Source organism: Mobula hypostoma, chromosome 7, assembly GCF_963921235.1.
Source record: "Mobula hypostoma chromosome 7, sMobHyp1.1, whole genome shotgun sequence".
In the NCBI taxonomy this organism is placed as follows: Eukaryota; Metazoa; Chordata; class Chondrichthyes; order Myliobatiformes; family Myliobatidae; genus Mobula; species Mobula hypostoma.
The window spans coordinates 61,430,708-61,443,015 of NC_086103.1; the positions used below are offsets into that span (position 1 = coordinate 61,430,708).

General features: G+C 41.8%; 1 long non-coding RNA gene across 2 annotated transcripts in view; it reads left to right on the forward strand.

Annotated features, from left to right (window-relative positions):
* Positions 1-12,308, forward strand: part of LOC134348931 (uncharacterized) — a 30,312-nt gene that overhangs the window by 4,187 nt on the left and 13,817 nt on the right. For both annotated transcript variants that reach the window (XR_010018527.1, XR_010018528.1), the window contains exon 2: positions 10,392-10,512. This is a non-coding gene — a long non-coding RNA (uncharacterized LOC134348931). The remainder of the gene's footprint in view (positions 1-10,391; positions 10,513-12,308) is intronic.

Here is a 12,308-nt window from a genome sequence, read left to right on the forward strand (position 1 = left end):
CCAGGTAGGGAGACCAAAGCTGTACACAATATTTCACATAATTCGGTCTCATGAAGGCCCTATATATTTGAAGTAAGATGCTTCTTTCGCTCTTTTTTTTTCAGAAGCCAGCATACTATTTGTCCTAATTGCTTATTGTAGCTGCATGTTAACTTCCGGTGATTTGTGCAGAGGAGCTCCCACTAACACTTAGCAGACTCACCATTTCAGAAATAACTAATTTTTCTACAAAATGGATGGCCTAATTTTCCCATGTTATATTTCATCCTCATTTACTTAACCTATCTATATCTCACTGAAGAGTCTCTGCCTGCACCTCATAGTCCTCATTACTAGTCATCTTCTTTATCTTCACATACCTTGGATATATTTCATCCCCTCACTCAGGATTTGTATAGATTGCAAGCAGTTAAGTCCCAGCACTCACTGATCCATGTGGCATCCTACCAGTTATTTCCTTCCAAGTGGTAAATGACCTCTTCGTTCATAATCTATTTTTTCTTTGTTAATCAATTCTCACTCAATACCAATATGCTACTCTAAATACATCACACTGGTTCCACCTTATCAATTCAAGTAGTTAAAATATCAAAACATTTCCAAAAAATTGTCAAATATGATTTTTGTTTTTAAAATCCACATTGATTCTACCCAATCAAAATGGTTTGGCAGGCAAAGGGTTCTGAAGTGTGTTGGCAAACTGCATCCAAAATTGATTCGGTGATAGCAGGCAGAGGGTATGGTGGATGGATGTTTTACTGAATGGAAAACTAACAAGTGATGTACCACAGAGAGTGATGCAAGAATCTTTGTTGATTGTAGTGGATGAGAATGTAGGTGACCTGATTTAGAATTTGTGAATGGCACAAAACGCCATAGTTGGTGAAGAAGGTTGCCTAAGAATTCAGCAAGACATACATGTAGATTAAGAAAGTTGGGCAGAGTGGAGGCAGATAAAATTTAATTCAAAGAAGTGTGAGGTGAGCACTTTGGGATATTAAATTCTGGTTGGCCATGTAGAGAAAACACCATGAACTTAGGAGCATTGATATAAAGAGGGACGTTCGGGTGTAAATCCATAGTTTGCTGAAAGTGGTGACCTGGGTAGATGAGTAAAGAAGGCATTGTTCATGGGCAAGTGCATTGATTATAAAATTTGGGACATTATGTTGTAGCTGTACAAGAACATTGTCTTGATAGCACCTGAATTATTGTGTACTGTGCTGGTCACCACCCTCATGTGGCATGTGGCAGCAACAGAGAGTACAGAAGAGATTCACCTGCAATGGAGAGCTGTATTTATAGGGAGATATTGGATAGGCCGGATTTATTGGCACTGGCACATATGAGACTGAGAGTTGGCATTACTGAGGTTCATAAAATTATAAGGAACAGAGAAAGATGTACTGTATCATCAGAGTCTTTTGCACAGGCCAGAAAGGGTAGAACTAGAGGACATAGGAATAAGGTGAGAGAGGAGAAATTTAAAGGAGACCCAGAGGTAAGTGTTTCATACTGAGAGTGGTGGTTATCTTGAATTAGATGCCAGAGGACATTTAAAAGACATTGGATGGGTACTTGGATAGGAAAGGCATAGAAGGATGTAGGCCTACAGCAGGCAAATGGGATTAGCATAGATTGTCAAAAAGGCTACTGTGCTGAATGATTCTGTGCGAAGATGGAGTATCAGGGAAAATATAGGGAATGTGTGTGATGGAGTGGGACGTAGTGAAACTGAATAAGCAGGGGGAGCTGATGCCAGAAGAGAGCGCGTGATGAAGGCTTATTAACTGCATCTGTGTTTGTATAATGGTGTGTATAGAAGGTGGTGTATGAGAACAGAGGACGGGAAAGAAAAACAAACAAGATGCCGATAAATGAAAACCAAAAGAAAACACGTAAACCGAAAATAAAATGTAAAAAATGCTGAAAACATACAGTAGGTTAGACAGCATTGGCAAATAGAAACAAATACAATTTTAGGCCTGGAGCTCTTTATCAGAATAAAATAACGGGACTCTGAGATATAGAACACAGGATTGCTGGAAATCTGAAATAAAAAAAATGTATACTTGTAGGGCAGGCAGCACTCTGATACAAATCAGAAACCAGTGAATTCAAAGAGCAGTGGAGTTCTCAGTTGGAAGATGAGTTCACAAGTTAAAACTTCGAAGTACATTTATTATTAAAGTATGCATACATCATACAACTTTGAGATTCATCTCCTTACAGGTAGTCACAAAACAAGAAACTCAAGAGAACTGATTAAAAATAAAGACTGACAAACACCAAATTTGCAGACAGAGAGAACAAAAATATATTGTGCAAACAATAAAAGTAAGCAAATAGCATTTAGAACAAAAGTGAGTCCTCAGACAGGAAGCCCAGTGCAGCCGGAGCAGGCCCTCAGCCTCAGATTCAGTTCAGCACAGAGTGGGGTCACTGTCCTGGAGCCCGCAAACACAAAGCCTGGAGCAGTCAGGGCAGCCCCACGGCCTCAGGTTCAGTTCAGCACAGAGTGGGGTCACTGTCCTGGAGCCCGCAGACACAAAGCCTGGAGCAGTCAGGGCAGCCCCACGGCCTCAGGTTCAGTTCAGCACAGAGTGGGGTCACTGTCCTGGAGCCCGCAGACACAAAGCCTGGAGCAGTCAGGGCAGCCCCACGGCCTCAGGTTCAGTTCAGCACAGAGTGGGGTCACTGTCCTGGAGCCCGCAGACACAAAGCCTGGAGCAGTCAGGGCAGCCCCACGGCCTCAGGTTCAGTTCAGCACAGAGTGGGGTCACTGTCCTGGAGCCCGCAGACACAAAGCCTGGAGCAGTCAGGGCAGCCCCACGGCCTCAGATTCAGATCAGCACAGAGTGGGGTCACTGTCCTGGAGCCCGCAGACACAAAGCCTGGAGCAGTCAGGGCAGGCCTACAGCCTCAGGTTCAGTTCAGCACAGAGTGGGGTCACTGTCCTGGAGCCCGCAGACACAAAGCCTGGAGCAGTCAGGGCAGGCCTACAGCCTCAGATTCAGATCAGCACAGAGTGGGGTCACTGTCCTGGAGCCTGCAGGCACAAAGCCTGGAGCAGTTAGAGCAGGCCCATGGCCTCAGCCTCCGTTCAGCACATAGTGGAGTAAACATCGCACAGCCTGCAGACGCGATGCCCAGAGCAGGCACACAACCTCAGTCTCAGTACAGCAAAGACCAGAGTAAATGTCATGGAGCAGTGAGCAGAACCAGCCTGACCCTCGCCTCTGGTCCTGACACCCTGCCTCTTTAATCCATCTGTCCCAGTGTGTAGGTCGTCCAAACATTGGGTCATTCCTCGCTCTAAGACTCGGGCCCTGTCGCAACAAAATGCTATGAGCTGCTTAACAAGGTAAAACCCCATGGCATTACAGGAAAAATACTGGCATAGATAGAGGAATGGCTGACAGGCAGGAGGCAGCGAGTGGGAATAAAAGGGACCTTTCCTGGTTGACTAGTGGTGTTCCTCAGGGGTCGGTATTGGGACCGCTACTTCTCACAGTCAATGATTTAGATAATGGAATTGAAGGCTTTGTGGTAGAGTCTGCTGATTATACGAAGAATGGTGGAGGGTTAGATAGTGCTGAGGAAGCAATGTGATTGCAGAAGGACTTAGACAAATTGGAAGGATAAGCAAAAAAAATGGCAGGTGGAATACTGTGTTGGGAATGTATGATAATGCATTTTGGTAAAAGGAACAAAAGTGCAGACTATTATCTTCATGGTGAGAAACTTCAAACATCAGAGATGCAAAGGGACTTCACAGTCCTCATGCAAGACTCCTAGAAGGTTAATTTACATGTTAAGTCTGTGGTAAAGAAGGCAAATGCAATGTTGACATTCATTTTCAGGGGAATAGAATATAAAAACAAGGAGATAATGCTGAAGCTTTAAAAGACACTAGTCAGGCCCCACTTGGAGTATTGTCAACAGTTTTGGGCCCAGAAAGTGTGTGTTGTCATTGGAGAGAGTCCAGAGGAGGTTCATGAGAATGATTGCGGGAATGAATGGGTTAACATCTGAGGGGTGTTTGGCAGCTTTGGGCCTGTACTCACTGGAATTTGGAAGAATGCAGGGCGATCTCTTTGAAACCTACCGAATGTTGAAAGGACTAGATAGGGTGGATGTGGAGAGGATGTTTCCTACGGTGGGGGTATCCAGAACTAGAGAGCACAGCCTCAAAATTGAGGGGTGACACTTTAGAACAGAGGTAAGGAGGAATTTTTTTTGACGTATTGAGAGCGTATTGAGTCTGTGGAATGCTTTGCCACAGACAACTGTGGAGGCCAAAAGTGTGGGTATATTTTAACATAAAATTGATAGTTTCCTGATTGGTCAGGGCATCAAAGGTATGACAAAAAGGCAGGTGTATGGGGTTGAGTGGGATCCGGGATCAGCTGTAATGGAATGGCAGAGCAGACTCAATAGGCTGAATGGCCTAATTCTGCTCCAATGTCTTATGATCTTATGGGCCTGGACCTTACTGCCATATTTCAGGCCGTACTCGACCTTTCCAAATTGGTCTGGCGCTTAGGTTGATCAAACCTTGCCTCGATTTCCTTGAATGGGGTCTAAATCAGCCTCTCTTCCGCTCCAACTTTGCTCTGTTCCACTCGCCCCAACTTCTCCTCAAATATGCCTCGACCTTACCTCTACTTCTCATCGAATATGCCTCAACCTCGCACCTACGTGCTTTGACCCTCGGCTCAGGGTACTATCTCTTAAGATTATGTAGGGCTTTGTTGAAACAGTGTAAGGGATCAGAGTGGGATGGTGAATTATAATATTCTAACTAATCAATTCCCCTCACAAACTATGCTTCACTCAGGTCACCTGTCATTCTATTAAATTAAATGGCTCAACCTTTCCTAAAATGACAAGCCATCCATCTCAGTGAATCATCAGACCTTTCCTGAATCATCTCCAATGATTCTTTGTAGTACTTCAGGTTTCAACAAATCAGTGTACAGCTGGAGTAAATCTTACCTGCTTTAGTACTCCACCTCCTTCGCACTAAAGCCATCGTTCCATTTGTCTTCCCAATTTCATGCATATTAACACACAGGTTGCTCTATACAGTTCAATTTTCTCTCTATTTAAATTATATTTTGCCTTTCTATTCTTAATATCAAATGGATCACCTCATATTTAGTCATATTATACTCTAGTGGCCATTTCCTCCCACTTTCTTGCTATCTGATTTTGCACATATCTTTGTATTGTCAGAAAATCTGGCTGCAATACATTTGGTACCTTGTTCAAAATTATTAGTGTAGATTATAAATAGATAAGCCTCAGCCTTGATTCAGATAATAGCACAACAGTTACAGCTAGTCAGGTGAGTAAGGACTTTATCAAATCCTGAGGATCTTGACAAATGTTTCTTCTCCTGGGAGAATCCGGAAGTAGATGTCACAGTTTAAAAATAAGTGGTTCCCCATTTAAGAATGATACATGGTGAAATATTTGTGTTTCAGATAGTCATGAGTCTTTAGATACACAAGAGATTGCAGAGGCTGAAATCTGGGACAACACACAGAGTGCTGGAGGAACTCAGTGGTTCGGGAGGAAAATTTGGACAAATAGTTCAGATTAACACACTTAAAATGCTGGAGGAACTCAGCAGGTCAAGCAGTATCTATGGAAAGGAGTAAACAGTCGATGTTTCGGTACGAGACCCTTCTTTAGAAGTAGTTCGGATGAAGTGTCTTGACCCAAAATGTTGACTGTCTATTTCCCCTTCACAGGTGCTGCCTGACCTGTTGAGTTGCTCAAGTGCTTTGTATGGTGGAAGCAGTGTCCTTGAATATTCTTAAGGCAGAGGTAGTAGATCCTTGTAAAGCACTAATAATCAAGTAGAGTGGATTCTGGTTAATTGGGCCACCGGTTTATTGAAACAGTCACATATTTGGGACATCTCTTAAAGAAACAAAAACAAATTGAGAACATAGCCAGGATTCCCTTTATTTACTTGGGACACTCTGCTGCTTAATTGGACCAGGAAACTTGCCTAACAATTTCTAAGTAGCTTCAGTAGTGTGCACAACATGTGCCCGTTAAACACTACACTATGCTTAGAGTGAACAGTTTTAAAATGGTGTCACTTGCAAGTTTGCATTCAAAAAGCAGTGATTTTGTCACTAATAGTTGGCAACTAATAAGCGGTAAGCCAACTCAGAATTGTTTTGCTCATTGTGGTTTCAAGCATTCAGGCTTGGAGATACAAGAAGTTCCAAGTTCAAAGTAAATTTATTGTCAATGTACATACACATATGTCACCATATACAAACCTGAGATTCATTTTCTTGCAGGCACACTCAATAAATCCATAATAGGAAAATAACCATAATAGGATCAATGAACGTCTGCACCAACTTGGATGTTTAACCAGCATGCAAAAGATAACAAATTGTGCAAATAAAAAAAATAAATAATAAACAAATAAACAAACAAACAAACAAACAATAAATATCCAGAACTTGAGATGACGAGTCCTTGAAAGCGAGTCCATATGCTGTGGGAACATTTCAATGATGGGGCAAGTGAAGTTATCCTGTTTAGTTCAATACCCTGATGGTTGAGGGATAATAACTGTTCCTGAACCTGGTGGTGTGAGTCTTGACGTTCCTGTACATACTTCCTGATTTTTAGCAGTGAGAAGAGAACATGTCCTGGGTGGTGGGGGTCTCTGATGATAGATGCTGCTTTCTGCGACAACGCTTCATGTAGATTAGCTGAATGGTAGGGAGGGCTTTATCCGTGATGGACTGGGCTGTGTCCATTACTTTTTGTAGGATTTTTTATTCAAGGGCATTGGTGTTTCCATACCAGGTGTGATACAGCCAGTCAATACACTCTCCACGACACATCTATAGAAGTTTGCCAGAGTTTTAGATGTCATGCTGAATCTTTGCAATCCTTTGAGAAAGTAGAGGTGCTGCCGTGCTTTCTTCATAATTGCACTTATGTGCTGGGCCTAGGACAGGTCCTCCAAAATAATAACACTGAGGAATTTAAAGTTGTTGACCCTCTCTACTGCTGATCCTCTGATGAGGACTGGTTCATGGATCTTTGGTTTCCTCCTCCTGAAATCAATAATCAGCCCTTTGGTCTTGCTGACATTGAGTAAGGGGTTGTTGTTATGGCACCATTCAGCTAGATTTTTAATCTTCCTCCTATATGCCGATTTGTCACCATTTTTAATTCGGCTATGACAATGGTATCATGTATAAACTTGAGTATCACACTGGAACTGTGCTTAGCCACACAGCCATAAGTGTGAAGCAAATAGAGCAGTGGGCTAAGCAGACAGGAGTCTAAGCCTTGTGGTGCACCTGTGCTGACGGAGATCATGGAGGAGATGTTGTTGCTAATGTGAAGTGACTGGGGTCTGCAAGAGAGGCAATTGAGGATCCAGTTGTATAAGGAGGTATTGAGACCAAAGTCTTGAAGCTTATTGATTAGTTTTGAGGGGATCTTGGTATTGAATGCTGAGCTGTATTCGATAAAGAACATCCTGATGTATGCATCTTTGCTGACCAGATGTTCCAGCTTTGAGTGAAGAGCCAATGAGATGGCATCTGCTGTGGACTTGTTGCTTCAGCAGGTAAATTGGAGCAGATCCAAGTTGGGATTGAAAGTGAAGCGATTTCACTATTTCAACAAGTTCAGAATGATGAAGAATTTGAAGGTATAGACAATCTTGAATGTTACAATGAAAATGAAGATTTGGAGGATGCAAGTATTGAAAGCATTGTCTGAAGGCAGTCCATTGTCTGCACTAAGCATCTGTACTGATGTTGTTCATTTACAGTCAATCAAAAGAATATGGCAGCATACACTGGATGAACTCATTGATAAGTATTAGGAATAAATACACAGTTTGATAGTACTGTTGTAATTTTGGTGGTGTGCTAATTTATTCAGTATTTCATTTAAATACATGGATTGCTCCGGACGCAGAGCTGATTTGAAGAGCTTGAGGGCTGCTTTAGGCTGGGCGGCAAAATCTAGGCCCAGAGCGAGCCACTGGGTGGCATGGTCTTGGCCCCGAGCTCTTTGCAGCAGCTAGATCCTAGTGTGAAGCATGTTTCGCGGTTTAGACGATTTAAACGCTGGCTCAGAATGGAGGCAAGAGCCGATTTCATTCACTCTCTGCGATGTTCATTCCTCTCTCCAAGGTGCCGGAGCCTTTCGCTGTTTTGCTGTTTGGTTAAACACCGGCCCAAATAGACTGAAAAGACAGGATGTTGGGATCTGAGATGAGAGCCAATTTCACTCGCTGTCCGCAATGGTCACTCCTCCCTCCATGTCACTGAGGCTATGAAAACTACCCCGGCTGCTGTGCTCCGTGCAAGCTCATATGATGAACTGATAAGCGAGGCTTTGGGCCTGTTCCAGGCTGCCCCGGGGTTTGAATCTGAAGACTCAGTTTGGTTTGGTATTGTTGTGTCTGTGCACAACTACATATCAATTAAATAAAAGCACACATGTGGAGATGGATTTAACTGGTGTATTCACGTTGCAACGACAGAGAGAGAGGACAATGCTCATGCATAGACAACAGCATATGTGCAGACAACAGATCAACAGGTAGTGCTAAGGGAAGGATCATTGCTCTAATAGAAATAGATCCATATTTTATATTTCCTCCCCCTTTAGAGTAATGCAACGTAAAATTATATATGTACAAAGCATCCGATTTCCCTTTCATAAACCCATATTCCAAATAAACATGCTTTCACAATAACAGTCCATAACTAATTTCACAGTTCTAAAAGTTCAGTCTTTTGGGTAGCGCCCTGTTTCTTTCAGGATAGCGCCTCTGAACCTGTAGAGTGGCAGGAGGTTTGGCAGGTGTCTTGTCATCCTGCCTCTGGAACTGTGGAGTGGCATCAGGTTTGGTGGGTGTCTTGTCTAAGACATCATTCTCGGTTTCTGCTGTCAAGTTGCTGTTAGTTACATGATCAACACCGAGGGGTAAGATCGGTGACTGTAATATGTCCGTTTTGTTGGATGCAGTCGACTCAGGTGTGTTCTTCGGTTGAGCATCCAGTATCTCGTCCACGTGACGTCTCCATGTCTGATCTCCTACATCCAATGTGTACATCAGTGGTCTAGTTCTTGTAGCTATCCTACCAGGTGTCCACTTGTCTTCTCGGTAATCATGCGCTAGGGCTTCCTGTCCAATCTCAAAGCTCCTTGCTGCTTTACTTGGCAACTGGCTAAACTGTTTATTCTGTACTTCCCTCCTTAAGTCTGGTTTCAGGAGATCTATGTGAGATCTCAGATTCCTGCTCATGAACAGCGTTGCAGGTGTTTGATTTTGTGTCATATGAACAGAGTTCTGATACAAAAAAAGGAAGTTGTCCACTTTGTGCTGTAGAGAAATGTCTTCCTTGTCCATTCTCCATTGCTTTAATGGACTTCTTGAAGGTTTAGATAAACCTTTCAGCTAACCCATTCATTGTTAAGTGATGAGGAGCTGACTTGAAATGATCTTTACAGTAGAGGAGGCCGTGGATAGATGAAGCCACACTCAGGTTGGAGGAACAACACCTTATATTCCGTCTGGGTAGCCTCCAACCTGATGGCATGAACATTGACTTCTCTAACTTCCGCTAATGCCCCACCTCCTCCTCGTACCCCATCCGTTATTTATTTATATACCCACATTCTTTCTCTCTCTCTCCTTTTTCTCCCTCTGTCCCTCTGACTATAACCCTTGCCCATCCTCTGGGCTTCCCCCCTCCCCCTTTTCTTTCTCCCTAGGCCTCCTGTCCCATGATCCTCTCATATCCCTTTTGCCAATCAACTGTCCAGCTCTTGGCTCCATCCCTCCCCCTCCTGTCTTCTCCTATCATTTTGGATCTCCCCCTCCCCCTCCCCCTCTCACTTTCAAATCCCTTACTCATTCTTCCTTCAGTTAGTCCTGACGAAGGGTCTCGGCCTGAAACGTCGACTGTACCTCTTCCTAGAGATGCTGCTTAGCCTGCTGCGTTCACCAGCAACTTTGATGTGTGTTGCTTGAATTTCCAGCATCAGCAGAATTCCTCGTGTTGTGAGTTCTTGTCTTGTTAGTTAACTTGTATGTGGCATCATACTGAATACCATTTGGAATTTCAAGACACTACATTTACGGTTCACCTTTATTCAATCTGCTCAATAAATCCTTAAATGTCCCTAATGAATTTGTAAAACATGATTTCTCTTTTATAAAGCTACGGTATGTTGATTATGCTGAATTCAGTGATGATTTTTAAAAAATATTCTATCACTTCTTCTTTAGTGATTGATTTCAGCATCTTCCAGGACCTAAAGAACACTAGGGAATCATGAACCATATACCCACTATCTTTGCTGCCTTTATTTTTTTACAGGTCCTAGGACATAGATTGTTTTGTGTTAAATTTTCAATGGAAGTTTACAGAAATTGGATCAATGGGCCAAGCAGACAACAGCAACAGATTAGATGAATCTCAACAGTATGGAAATAACAAGGTAAAAAAATCTCTAAAATTCATTAAAAAATAACTTTGAGCTTTATGTTTGCTTTGCATTGTATAATTAACATTTGGCACAATGTGCATAATGAATATATTAATGAGTTATCTTGATGCCTTACTTGAAGAGTATGGGTAAGAGTAAGAGTATGGGTTTTGATTAGTAAAGTTTTTCCTCATCTGTGAGTATTTGGGATCACCAGACGTGTATTCTGTCTCAAATTTGAACTCTACTTCCCCAAAATATATTAAGCCTTGGATCTTGTTCTGTGTTTGCAGTACTTGGTCTCATTCTCTAAGTTCTTGAGCTAAGAGCTGATCAATATATAAGGCCAATAGGAAGAAAACAAAATGGAAAAAAAGTTCGCAAACCATTGCAACAAATTATTTACATAGGGACAATGCACATTCTGTTTCCAAGTAAAGTGTTTTTAACACACCTCCAGAATTTACTATGCACTAAAATATGTATTGTGCAAATGAAGAAAGGATTTTCGACAGAAAGTGAATATATTAACAAGTTTTCAACTACGTGTAAGTGAAATTAGTCATTAGATGCAGCAACCAACAAAAATTAATTATCCACTAATTTTTCAGAAGAAATATTGGCTATTAGGACAAATATAAAGTAAGTTCAAAATTTAAATGCTCTTGTTAATAAATAGCCTTGACTTTCAGTCTGACTAATGAATCAGCTTGTTTTTCTGTAAGGAAATAATGCAATTTCTTCATAGCTGATGCTGTTTCTGCATAAGGAAATTAGTGCACCCTGAAAGAAACTCTGGGTAGTTTTGACAGTTTCAGATTTTAGTTCAAATACATTAATTGGAATGTTTACTGGTTTTTGCAAGCATAATTGCTATTATAATTTCTGAAAGGTAGAATACATGTTAAATTTGTGGAATATTTCAGCTTAATGCAAAGTACAGGACACTCACAAGATTAGTGGGCATGGATCTCATTCATTCCACAGCAGTAAGCAAATGTATCAAAATGACTGCAAAGTGATAAATATATTCCTACAGCTACTAGAGACAGAAAGAAGTTTTGTGTCTACCCACTTGGAGGGTGAGCAGCTGGAATATAACATCAGAATCAACTCTATGGCAGCAGTACAATGCAATACATGATAATAGAGGGGAAAACTGTGAATTACAGTAAGCATATATATGTATATTAGGTAGTTAAATTAGTAATGCAAAAACATAAATTTTTAAAAAAGTAGTGAGGTAGTGTTCATGGTTTCAATGTCCCCTCAGAAATCAGATGGGAGATGTAAAGAAGCTGTTCCTGAGTCACTGACTGTGTGCCTTCAGACTCCTGTACCTTCTTCCTGATGGTAGCAGTGAGAAGAGGACATGTCCTGTGTGGTGGGGGTCCTTAATGATGGGTGCTGACTTTTTGAGATACTACTCCTTGAAGATGATTTGGATACTACAGTGGCTAATTCCTCTAGATCCTTCTGTCCCACTTCTCTGTAAAGGAGGCAACAAGACCTTCCTGAAGAGAGTTAAATCTGTCATTGAATATGAAGATATGACTCCTGTGCACCTCAGCAAATGAGGCCAAGGAATTAACATCACACCACTTAGGTTGGCAATCCTCCTGCACTTCTACCCACCCAAAATGTACACAGTAATAATTCCTCTTATTGTTGATAAACTATGGTATTTCCCACGACAATGGATAATGGAACCAATGTGTAAAGTTAGGTAGCAGTGTCATGCATCGGGGAGGGGTTGAATTTATATGAATTTGAGTTGGAATAAGTAATTCATATTTCATGAGACTAAC